This window comes from Sinocyclocheilus rhinocerous, unplaced genomic scaffold, assembly GCF_001515625.1.
Source record: "Sinocyclocheilus rhinocerous isolate Xijiao unplaced genomic scaffold, SAMN03320098_v1.1 scaffold551, whole genome shotgun sequence".
Classification (NCBI taxonomy): Eukaryota; Metazoa; Chordata; class Actinopteri; order Cypriniformes; family Cyprinidae; genus Sinocyclocheilus; species Sinocyclocheilus rhinocerous.
Window position 1 is genome coordinate 496,457 of NW_015624564.1, and position 13,705 is coordinate 510,161.

Genomic DNA, 13,705 nt, shown 5'->3' on the forward strand with positions numbered 1-13,705 from the left:
TCATGACGCTGAAGGGATTATCAGTTTGTCTGATCTTTAGCTCGGTGCTAATTTAGAGCACAGGTGTAGCCCAGACAGGAGAATGCAAGTCACCTACGTTTAGTATGAAGAGTGTCATAAACACACAGGTGATTCATCTTCTCTAATGATGTTCTTCTTTCCCTTCATTTGTAGACCAGCACCCACTACCTGCAGCGAGCTCTCCAGGTGACTGATTCAATCCAAACTACAGGTGGCTTTTCTAATTATGACTCTATTTCTCTCCCCATCCTTCTGTTTTCTCCCAAGTTCACTGTTCTTTCCTTCTTTCCACCTGCTCCATCTACCCATGACCATTTGAAACCCCCCTCACTCATTTAGTTTCCAATTCCCTCAATCTATTTTTTTGGTTTCCATTCCTCTCTCTATATTGTTTCAAAATTAGAACTAAATAATCCAAAAACATTCAATCCAATTAAAATGTCATTTTCTCACCACGTCTTTCCAAACTAGTTTTTTTTTCTTCTCTTCTGAGAGCCCCAGTAGAGGGAAAGATTATTAAGGTTTCACTTGACTTCAAAAGACCTGGAATACATGAGTCTTTTTTTTTTGTTGTTGCCCTTATTGGAGTTTATATAAATTAGCATTCAGTTAATAATGGACATTCTGCTAAATATCTCATTTGTGTTTCCCAGAGAAAAGAAAGTATGGGATCGGAACAACATGAGAGTGGAAAGAGTGGAATTTATCATATTTTTCTGAACTGTTCCTTTAAAGTCAAAATTAAATTAGAATTAAAGAATGAAAAGAATGAAGAGGGAGGAAGGGAGGGAGGGAGGGAGGAAGAAAGAAAGAAAGAAAGAACCCAATGATATGAATGAATGAACCAAATTAAATGAATGATTAAACAATGAACGAATGAACAAACTAAAAAAATGAGTGAATCTACTAAATTAAATGAATGAAAGAATCAATGAACTGAACGAATGAACAAACCAACCTAAATGAATGAACTGAAATGAATGAACCAACCAACCTAAATGAATGAACTGAAATGAATGAACCAACCAACCTAAATGAATGAACTGAAATGAATGAACCAACCAACCTAAATGAATGAACTGAAATGAATGAACCAACCAACCTAAATGAATGAACTGAAATGAATGAACCAACCAACCTAAATGAATGAACTGAAATGAATGAACCAACCAACCTAAATGAATGAACTGAAATGAATGAACCAACCAACCTAAATGAATGAACTGAAATGAATGAACCAACCAACCTAAATGAATGAACTGAAATGAATGAACCAACCAACCTAAATGAATGAACTGAAATGAATGAATGAACGAATGAATAAATGAACAAACAAACAAAATGAAATGAAATGAATGAACGAACAAACGAACGAACGAATAAATGAACTGACAAACAAAATGAAATGAACAAACGAACGAACGAATGAATGAATGTACCAAATTAAATGAATGTTTGTCCGGAAAAGAACGGAACAAAACGAAGCGAAATTAAATTAAATTAAACTAAACAAACAAAATTAATGTTCCTCTTTTGTAAAAGATGGTGGCCAAACCTCTCCTGTCCCAAACTGCAAACTTGGGTGAGGAAAAAGCCGAATTAGACAGTGCTTTAATGGCGGCTGTCGCCATTCCATATATAGTGTCCATGATCTGAAGTCTGCACAGAAGAGCTGCTCCACATTCACGCTTGCTTCAGATAATTATATTGATTTAATATGTGGACTTTGTACAGCCCTCTAAAGTCAGCTGTGTCTAATTCAAGCTTCTGACTTGAGGAGTAAGCAAACAGCAATACGTGGAGAGAAAAAGAGAGATCTGTCACACGGACACACACACAAAAAGTGTGTATGTGTATAAGGGCAATCAAGTGTGAGCTGATTATCCAAGTGTGACTAAACAAAATAAGAGCACACATTAAACCCTTGAGGTAATACTTTGGACTGGAATACATCATTGGTTATCCACATAAATGTATATACACAATTCACGTGAATGCGCTTATCAGAAGCAGAAACGATGACATTCAAACTTGGAAACCTTGTCTACACACTCGTGACACATATAGATTTATTCAGAGTAGAGATTGTAAACAAACACTGGCATTGCAAATGTACTTTTGTAATTGACAACAGCCCTAAACATTAAGCAACAATGCTAATGCCTCAAGACAACAATGCTGCCAATTTTGTGCCATTTAAAACAACCAACTTCCATTTTAATCATAAAAAACCCAGAATTTCCAACTTTCTACTTGGACAACTTTAATAAAATGCAACTTGAAGTCAAATTTCCAGCATGGCAGCACTCCGAAAGTTAATGATAAACGTTCACCTGAAGTGAATAAAAAGCAAAAACCTAGCCAAAGTTCCTACTTGACATGATTGTTTGGCAAATTACTAGATGCTGGGAGACTTTTGTCGATAAACTTCTACAAAGCTAATGATAGAGATGTCATTGTATGATGTCATATGATCACAGTAGCACTCAAGGAAATCACTCACTTTTAACCAAATAAAATGCAACAAAACGAGACAGTTTCTACTTTACATGAAAATAGAACTTGCTGAGCAAATGATGGGATGTTAGGAGACTTATCTGTCAAACTACTACAAAGCTATTAGATGTCATTGTATGATGTCAAAATGTTAATAAACTCACTTTTACCGAATAAAATCCAAAAATTTGTCAAGGTTCCTATACACAACATGAAAAAACCTTAGCAAATGAACGAAATGAATAAATCCGGAAGAAATAAATGAATGAGCCAAATGAATGAACTGACTGAATGGATGAATGTACCAAATGAAATGAATGAATAAACAGAATAAAATTAAAGAATCTACTATATGGAATGAAAAAAAAAAATCAATGAAGAGAATGAATGAACAAAATGAACAAAATGAATTAATCGAATGAATGAATGAACCAATGAATGAATGAATGAATGAACGAACGAAATGATTGAATGTACCAAATGAAAAACACCAAATTTAATGAATGAATGAACCAAATGAAAAGAACCAAATTGAATGAATGAATGAATTATTTGTATTTTATTTTTCTTTACATTTCATACATGACATGAAAAAAAAATTTTAGCAAATGTTTAGTTCTTTGTTGACAAAACCACAGCACAGCTAACGGTAACTAGCCGCTGTTCTATAGTAGAGCTTGTTTTTGGAGGTCTCCTTACATAACCAGCTGACTGTTTTCATTTGAATTTCTCGTCTAATTTGGCATTACCTGACTAGAATATGCTGAAAAGTGAACTTCACACCAATAGTCCAAGTCTGGCTCTATGAAACTAAGCAATGGCTCATTCCAGGCAAACTACAGAGCCAGTCAGACCTGAGACGCTCACTCTAATGACACTGAGGATGGGCTAGTGGCATTTAGCATCGCTGTGAATTAGCGGCAGTGTGATTGGAGGTGTCTGAAGGTGAGTGGGACCGTCCCCATCAGGGATGAAGTTAAGCACTGTCTCCGTGATAAATAAAGCACATTCATTATGGCAGCTCCGCTAATGGCCTGAGAGATGAAGGAGTGAGATGGGGCCGAAACGAGCAATGATTATTTTCGGTTATAGTAGCAAGGTCCCAGTCCGCCTCCTCTTTCTCACTCTCTATCTTTCCTTCCACTTAATGTTTTGTTCTTTACTTCTCACATGAATGAGCATGTTCAAGCACACAGGGATTTTGTCGATTTTATCTGAACTGTATTGTAAGCCCTGTAACACCATCCAATATCCTTGTTTTCTTCTTTAATCCCTCATTCCTCCCTTCACTGCTCCCCTTGCCTCCTCTATTGGTCTCCCTTCCTTTCTAAAAAAAAAAAAAAGACCTGTGGCGGTACTCTGTGACAGTGGTGAGCGAAAACTCCCCAAGATGTTCAGGTCAATGAGGAAGAAGCCTAGGAGCATACATCGACCCTGGTCTTTTTATATACAGTATAAATGTTTCTTCAACTTCAGCTTGGGACACGTATGTCCCAGAGATTGAATTATGATTTTTTAATTTTGTTAAATTAAATCATATTAAAGCTTATCCTTGTCCAATTACCTTAAAAAAAATCCATCATAATCAACATGATGTTTACAAATAAACCACAATTTTAAAAAAAGACAACAGTGTCAGTGAAGAGCTTGATATGATATATGAAAATAAAGAAATATAATTGGATATTTTTGTGTGTCAATTCCAACAAGTGTTTTAAGACACATAAAATGCTAGATATGAAATAAGCCTCAGCAAGACAAGTTTAGCCCACATATTTATTATTATTATTATTATTATTAAATAATATTGATAGAATTTATATAAATTATATAATATTTTTAAAATATTATAATTTATATTAGTAGTGGTAGTAGTAGTAGTAGTTTATTAATAATAATAGTTAATATTATTAAGTTCTAAATAAATAAATACGTACATAGAATTTCCTATGATGGATGTACATCCACCATTGGAAATTCAGTTGACAAATTAAAAGTGGCCGTAGCAAGCAAGCAATCAATCAATCAAATAATTATATTGCCATGGTACCATTATAATATTTTTTTAGCATACATGTTAAAAAAAAAATGCCATGGTAGTTCCGTAGTACCATTTTGTTAATGTCAAGTAGTGCTGTATGTGTCTATTATGAGTTTTTTTATGTCCTTTAATTTCCCTCTGTGTTTGAAAGGCAATTAGCCATAACCGTGTGTCAGGCTGAAACACAGAGAGGTTGTGGGTAGTGTAGTTTATCTGATTGTGAGTGCCATATGGCACTGAGAATCAAAGACCTGTCGCCCTGAACAGCCTGTGGAGCACAATCATGTCAAAGTGACAAAGAGAATCGCAACCTGTCAGGGGACTTTCAGACCCGAATAAACAAGGTTTGATCAGTCCCGGAGTCCAGGCGGCCATGACACACACATACACACTCCGGCATCACTCTGCTCAGAATGAAAATAACCCATTACGGAAAGAAAAAAAGATACAAAGGAACTCAGTGAGAATTTTGCTGTCTTGAGAGTTTTTCCTGTCATGTCATAAACATGAAATAAATGAACAAACAAACAAAATGAAATGAAATGAATGAACGAATAAATGAACAAGCAAACAAAATGAAATGAATGAATGAATGAACGAATAAATGCACAAACAAACAAAATGAAATGAACGAACGAACAAACAAATAAATGAACAAACAAACTAAATGAAATGAATGAATGAATGAACGAATGAATAAATCAACAAACAAACAAAATGAAATGAATGAATGAATGAACGAATAAATGAACAAACAAACAAAATGAAATGAATGAATGAACGAACGAATAAATGCACAAACAAACAAAATGAAATGAACGAACGAACAAACAAATAAATGAACAAACAAACTAAATGAAATGAATGAACGAACAAACGAACGAATAATTGAACTGACAAACAAAATGTAATGAATGTACCAAATTAAATGAATGTTTGTCCGGAAAAGAACGGAACAAAACGAAGCGAAATTAAATTAAATGAAACTAATCAAACAAAATTAATGTTCCTCTTTTGTAAAAGATGGTGGCCAAACCTCTCCTGTCCCAAACTGCAAACTTGGGTGAGGAAAAAGCCGAATTAGACAGTGCTTTAATGGCGGCTGACGCCATTCCATATATAGTGTCCATGATCTGAAGTCTGCACAGAAGAGCTGCTCCACATTCACGCTTGCTTCAGATAATTATATTGATTTAATATGTGGACTTTGTACAGCCCTCTAAAGTCAGCTGTGTCTAATTCAAGCTTCTGACTTGAGGAGTAAGCAAACAGCAATACGTGGAGAGAAAAAGAGAGATCTGTCACACGGACACACACACAAAAAGTGTGTATGTGTATAAGGGCAATCAAGTGTGAGCTGATTATCCAAGTGTGACTAAACAAAATAAGAGCACACATTAAACCCTTGAGGTAATACTTTGGACTGGAATACATCATTGGTTATCCACATAAATGTATATACACAATTCACGTGAATGCGCTTATCAGAAGCAGAAACGATGACATTCAAACTTGGAAACCTTGTCTACACACTCGTGACACATATAGATTTATTCAGAGTAGAGATTGTAAACAAACACTGGCATTGCAAATGTACTTTTGTAATTGACAACAGCCCTAAACATTAAGCAAAAATGCTAATGCCTCAAGACAACAATGCTGCCAATTTTGTGCCATTTAAAACAACCAACTTCCATTTTAATCATAAAAAACCCAGAATTTCCAACTTTCTACTTGGACAACTTTAATAAAATGCAACTTGAAGTCAAATTTCCAGCATGGCAGCACTCCGAAAGTTAATGATAAACGTTCACCTGAAGTGAATAAAAAGCAAAAACCTAGCCAAAGTTCCTACTTGACATGATTGTTTGGCAAATTACTAGATGCTGGGAGACTTTTGTCGATAAACTTCTACAAAGCTAATGATAGAGATGTCATTGTATGATGTCATATGATCACAGTAGCACTCAAGGAAATCACTCACTTTTAACCAAATAAAATGCAACAAAACGAGACAGTTTCTACTTTACATGAAAATAGAACTTGCTGAGCAAATGATGGGATGTTAGGAGACTTATCTGTCAAACTACTACAAAGCTATTAGATGTCATTGTATGATGTCAAAATGTTAATAAACTCACTTTTACCGAATAAAATCCAAAAATTTGTCAAGGTTCCTATACACAACATGAAAAAACCTTAGCAAATGAACGAAATGAATAAATCCGGAAGAAATAAATGAATGAGCCAAATGAATGAACTGACTGAATGGATGAATGTACCAAATGAAATGAATGAATAAACAGAATAAAATTAAAGAATCTACTATATGGAATGAAAAAAAAAAATCAATGAAGAGAATGAATGAACAAAATGAACAAAATGAATTAATCGAATGAATGAATGAACCAATGAATGAATGAATGAATGAACGAACGAAATGATTGAATGTACCAAATGAAAAACACCAAATTTAATGAATGAATGAACCAAATGAAAAGAACCAAATTGAATGAATGAATGAATTATTTGTATTTTATTTTTCTTTACATTTCATACATGACATGAAAAAAAAATTTTAGCAAATGTTTAGTTCTTTGTTGACAAAACCACAGCACAGCTAACGGTAACTAGCCGCTGTTCTATAGTAGAGCTTGTTTTTGGAGGTCTCCTTACATAACCAGCTGACTGTTTTCATTTGAATTTCTCGTCTAATTTGGCATTACCTGACTAGAATATGCTGAAAAGTGAACTTCACACCAATAGTCCAAGTCTGGCTCTATGAAACTAAGCAATGGCTCATTCCAGGCAAACTACAGAGCCAGTCAGACCTGAGACGCTCACTCTAATGACACTGAGGATGGGCTAGTGGCATTTAGCATCGCTGTGAATTAGCGGCAGTGTGATTGGAGGTGTCTGAAGGTGAGTGGGACCGTCCCCATCAGGGATGAAGTTAAGCACTGTCTCCGTGATAAATAAAGCACATTCATTATGGCAGCTCCACTAATGGCCTGAGAGATGAAGGAGTGAGATGGGGCCGAAACGAGCAATGATTATTTTCGGTTATAGTAGCAAGGTCCCAGTCCGCCTCCTCTTTCTCACTCTCTATCTTTCCTTCCACTTAATGTTTTGTTCTTTACTTCTCACATGAATGAGCATGTTCAAGCACACAGGGATTTTGTCGATTTTATCTGAACTGTATTGTAAGCCCTGTAACACCATCCAATATCCTTGTTTTCTTCTTTAATCCCTCATTCCTCCCTTCACTGCTCCCCTTGCCTCCTCTATTGGTCTCCCTTCCTTTCTAAAAAAAAAAAAAAGACCTGTGGCGGTACTCTGTGACAGTGGTGAGCGAAAACTCCCCAAGATGTTCAGGTCAATGAGGAAGAAGCCTAGGAGCATACATCGACCCTGGTCTTTTTATATACAGTATAAATGTTTCTTCAACTTCAGCTTGGGACACGTATGTCCCAGAGATTGAATTATGATTTTTTAATTTTGTTAAATTAAATCATATTAAAGCTTATCCTTGTCCAATTACCTTAAAAAAAATCCATCATAATCAACATGATGTTTACAAATAAACCACAATTTTAAAAAAAGACAACAGTGTCAGTGAAGAGCTTGATATGATATATGAAAATAAAGAAATATAATTGGATATTTTTGTGTGTCAATTCCAACAAGTGTTTTAAGACACATAAAATGCTAGATATGAAATAAGCCTCAGCAAGACAAGTTTAGCCCACATATTTATTATTATTATTATTATTATTAAATAATATTGATAGAATTTATATAAATTATATAATATTTTTAAAATATTATAATTTATATTAGTAGTGGTAGTAGTAGTAGTAGTTTATTAATAATAATAGTTAATATTATTAAGTTCTAAATAAATAAATACGTACATAGAATTTCCTATGATGGATGTACATCCACCATTGGAAATTCAGTTGACAAATTAAAAGTGGCCGTAGCAAGCAAGCAATCAATCAATCAAATAATTATATTGCCATGGTACCATTATAATATTTTTTTAGCATACATGTTAAAAAAAAAATGCCATGGTAGTTCCGTAGTACCATTTTGTTAATGTCAAGTAGTGCTGTATGTGTCTATTATGAGTTTTTTTATGTCCTTTAATTTCCCTCTGTGTTTGAAAGGCAATTAGCCATAACCGTGTGTCAGGCTGAAACACAGAGAGGTTGTGGGTAGTGTAGTTTATCTGATTGTGAGTGCCATATGGCACTGAGAATCAAAGACCTGTCGCCCTGAACAGCCTGTGGAGCACAATCATGTCAAAGTGACAAAGAGAATCGCAACCTGTCAGGGGACTTTCAGACCCGAATAAACAAGGTTTGATCAGTCCCGGAGTCCAGGCGGCCATGACACACACATACACACTCCGGCATCACTCTGCTCAGAATGAAAATAACCCATTACGGAAAGAAAAAAAGATACAAAGGAACTCAGTGAGAATTTTGCTGTCTTGAGAGTTTTTCCTGTCATGTCATAAACATGAGTTTCAAAACAGAGCGCAGGAAAGAACACCTCAGAGTTTACTGTCATATCTCTCCTCTTGGCTTTATGTGAAGTGAGTGTCTCAGAGCGCCGCTGTTGACAGGCTCTGCATAAGCAAACGCACAGTCACACCGGAGTCATGCAGTCAGAGCTGTCAGAGAGCCAGTGACAGCAGACAGACAGCATGCGTAAGGACACCATGACCATGACTGATGTGGTGCTAATTGAAAAACATACATGGGGAGTGTGGTTACCCATGAGAGGAGAGAAACAACACCACAAGAACAACTGTGCATTGTCCTTCATCATACTGTAGATAGATCACTAAAACATCTGAGACACTTCCACACATATGCTGTTATAAATTGTTCTGAGAGCTGAATTCTGATTGGTCAGAATGGCACTTAAAGAAATGTTCCCTCAGGCCACGGCTATCCTTTTAATCCATCATCCTCCTCATTTTCACATGACCCTGATGAGCACAGATGACTGCCTGCAACACTTCTGCCTTGCACTATTTAATTTAACTATGCTTCAGAAAAGAAAGAAAAACACAGGTCAGGATGTGGCTCATGACTGACAAGGAATTAAGGACTATAGAAGTTTCCGGAAATTATTTGTGAATATTCTTTCCCTTCTTCCAATCTAATTTACATAACTTCACACTGATTTAGTAGCAGACCACAAAAAGTGCACTTAAATTATTACAGTTGAACACTAAACAAACGCTTAAATTGTGACGGGTGCAAATCTGACATCATCAAAAAATAAATTAATAAATAATTCAACTAAAATTTTATATTATCTGAAAAACACTATGGTGTTGAGGGTGGTGTTACAAATGTTTTTTAGCATGTCGCTATGCGTTTGTACTGATACTCTGATCTCTGGAAATCAGGCCATCACAAGAAATCAAACTAGCTAATTACATCCAAACCCACACACCAGACGAGCCAATTAGAGCACACATCCCACATAACAACCGGCCAATTGCAGAGCGTGACCCACGCTCCAACTAACCAGTTAAAGCAGCTGACTCAGACATTCAGCAGTTAACACACAAATCATACTGACCGTCCAATTACAGCATGCCTCCCACATATTTATTAACCAATTTAGAGCAAGTCCCCTAGAACCCTGCTTATATCGACTTAAATAGACCTGCTGAGGTATATTGTCATTAAACAGACCATCTGGCATTATTTACCAGGTCGGCTGTCCATTATTTATCAGCTCAACCATCTCAGAGTGCATATACACACATACATAAAAACACATTGATTAAAGCATTGTCAGTCGAGGCAATAACTGCTGAAACCCAATATAACGTCTCAGGTTACTTATGAACCATGGTTCCCTGAGTAGGGTACGAGACACTGCGTCCTCTATGGGTCGCTATGGGGGGACGCCTCGTCGTGACCCGTGTCTGAAGCATACATTGAAAAAACACCAACTCGTTGGCCGGCGACAGCCATTCAACACGGATGCACACATCCTTAAATGCTTTGCTAGTGCTCGCCATAATGAGATAAATAGAGATCGCTCTTACCACAGAAATGCACGCTTCAAACAAAACAGTCAATGAAGACGAAGAAGAGAATGATGTGTGCTCCCGGCGCCTGTTTATACTATTGTCGCACCGGTAGTGACGTCATGGCTGTCGCCGGCCAACAAGTTTGTGTTTTTTCAACGTATGCTTCAGACACGGGTCACGACGAGGCTTCCCCCCATAGCGACCCCTAGAGGATGCAGTTCGAAGTTCCCATGAAAGGGAACCCATTTCGGATGTCTAGATTCTCCAGTATGTGAGTGGGCCAGGTAATTGATCCCGCAGGCAGCCAAGAGGACGAGGCAGAAACAGAGAATTAGAAAGCACACCTGTAGTCGGAGGAGAATGTGTAGCCCAAAAGCGAGGGCTGGAGACAGCAGTAACTACACACAACCAAAACATCCTGCCTTTTAATCTAGCTACAAAATTCACAATGTGGTCTCTCTCACACCAAACCCCCTCAGCTGTGTCTGTGCGCTGCTACAAACAACATTTTTAAGCTGTCAATAAGCTTTCAAGGCTTTCAAATTTCACTCAAAGCATACCTGAACAATGCTGAGATGGCCTGCAGGATCTCTCTGCAATCACAATTTCTCCCTTGGTCAAAGATGGCCATACAACTTGTATTCAGAAAATTAAAAACCATTTGTAGGTGTGAGATGAAAAAGTGGAGGCCAAGACTATGATTGTCAAGCAGTTGCTTGGAAACACATGGAGCAATTTTCCAGACTCTTTTGCAGTTACCTAAAAACATTGCCTACAAAGACAGTATTTCAAACTATTGAAGATAATAAACTGCACTCGGGTTCTACATCCAGCTCGCCTCGGTGGAGTTTGTTACAGCTAGGAATATGCATGCTAATAAGCAACTAGTTAAAAGTAAGAATTGTTCCCTAAACTAAAGTCTTACCATTTTTGTAACCTTTAACATAACCACAACAAGAAAATTGGACATTTCAATATTTTAGAAACTATAACTTTTATATAATTTGGTATCTGGGATAGAGCTGATGCCTAAATAGTGTGTTTCAAATTAGTCACTCACAATAATTAGATGCTATCTCAAAAGGCAGCTGTCTATGTAGGCAGCTCACTCGGTTTTGAAGCTACTGTGGTAAACCTGTAGTGGTAATGATGTGCTGTTATTGTCAGACACATTCCTGTTTCCGCCCACTCAGAATCAGAAGGACCTCTTCCTATATTTCAGTTCTTGTCAGAAAGCTCCTGCTTTACAAATTCTCTTTGAAAATGTCTAGCTGGCTCATGTTCCCTCATTAGACCACCATCTCCTTCCTGATATCATAGAATATTGCTTTCGATAACACCAAGCATTGGAGTAAGGGCAGGTACCCTCACCTGCAGTCTTCCTCACGAGCAGTCTTCATCTGAAAAAAAAACCCCACTTGCTTCAAAGTGCCAACCCCCTCATGATGGGCTCTAGGAGCAGGGCTCACCTCCACAGATGGATTTTGGGTCAGGCCTCATTGTTAATGCAGACGTAGGAGAAGACATGCCTGGCTCTCCTGCTGAGATACTGCCCTATTGAGATGCTCTAGATGCTGTGGGTTCTGTTAATCTGAAAGACCACGTCTCGAACCCGGCAACAGGAGGGTCTCATGCTGGGTGTGAAATAGGGCAGAGTGTCGGGGAGCCGTCGTACAATAATCATCAAAATTCTCCACAATAGCAGCAGCTCAGCAGTGTCTCTCGACAGAGAGATAAACATGATGGAGAATGCTGAGAAAGACAGAGGTTTCATTTGAAAACAGAAACTTAAAGATAGATGGATAGGAAGAGAGTGAGGGACAGACAGATGGATTAGATAGACAGCCAGTCAGACACAGAAAGATACAGAAATCGACAAATACAACTAGACTAAAAGAGAGACAACTAGACAGAAGGATAGAGAATTAGACAGCCAGATGGAGAGACAGGATGAAAAAATGTCAGACTGACAGATGGATAGAGAGACAGACCATCAAACAGACAGAGATAGACAGCCAGACAGGACAGACAGACAGATGAACAAAGCAAGACAGAGAGTCAGGATGAATGGATAGACAGAGACAGATAGACAGACAGATGGATAGACAGAGAGAACTTCAGATAGACATCCAGACAGACTGATGGACGGATAGAGAGGCAGCTAAAAAGATAGAGACAGACAGACAGATGGATAGAAAGACAGAAAGCCAGACGAACAGAATGACAGCCAGAGAGAATAAATGGAGACAACCAGACAGATGGATAGAGAGAGACGGCCAGACAGTATGGATGGACAGATACACCAATAGATAGCAAATAGACAGAGAGACAGCCAGATGGATAGAGGCATCCAGACAGATAGAGAGAAACAAACAAACAAACAAAAAACAGACATACAAATAGACAATCAAACAGATGAATAGATAAATAGAGAGAGAGACAGTCAGACAAATGAAAGGACAGAGAGTGAGAGAGCCAGACAGATGGATATAGACAAACAGCCAGACAAATGGACAGAGATGGATGGATGGATAGTTAGAGAAAGAGAGAGACAACCAGCCAGACAGACAAATGTATAGATATATGCAGTGGTGTATAAAGTACCTGAAAGCCATACTCAAGTAAAAGTACAGATATCTTACCAGAAAATGACTTTGGTAGAAGTTGAAGTCACCGTTTAGAATATTACTTGAGTAAAAGTCTTAAAGTGTGTGATATTTATTGTACTTAAGTACGAAAAGTATTTTTTTAATCTTAAACGTACTTAAGTATTGAAAGTAAAAGTACAGGTAAATGCAAAATGGAAAAGAAGCAAATAAATATATATTAATAAAAAATGTTCATACACAGCTTGAGTAGCAAGATTGTGTTCAGTTTTAACTCTTTCTTCCATTTTGTATTTTTGGGTAAGAATAAGAAGCACTTCATCCGGTACTTAGTGTCTTTCATTCCAACATAAGAAAACATTTCTGGAATCTGCATCTGAAATAGCATTTAGATGAATTTACACAGTTTAATGTATCTCAGAGGGGACATGGATGCATTTAACCTGCAGTTACAGATGCATAAATAGGCCTAATATTTTG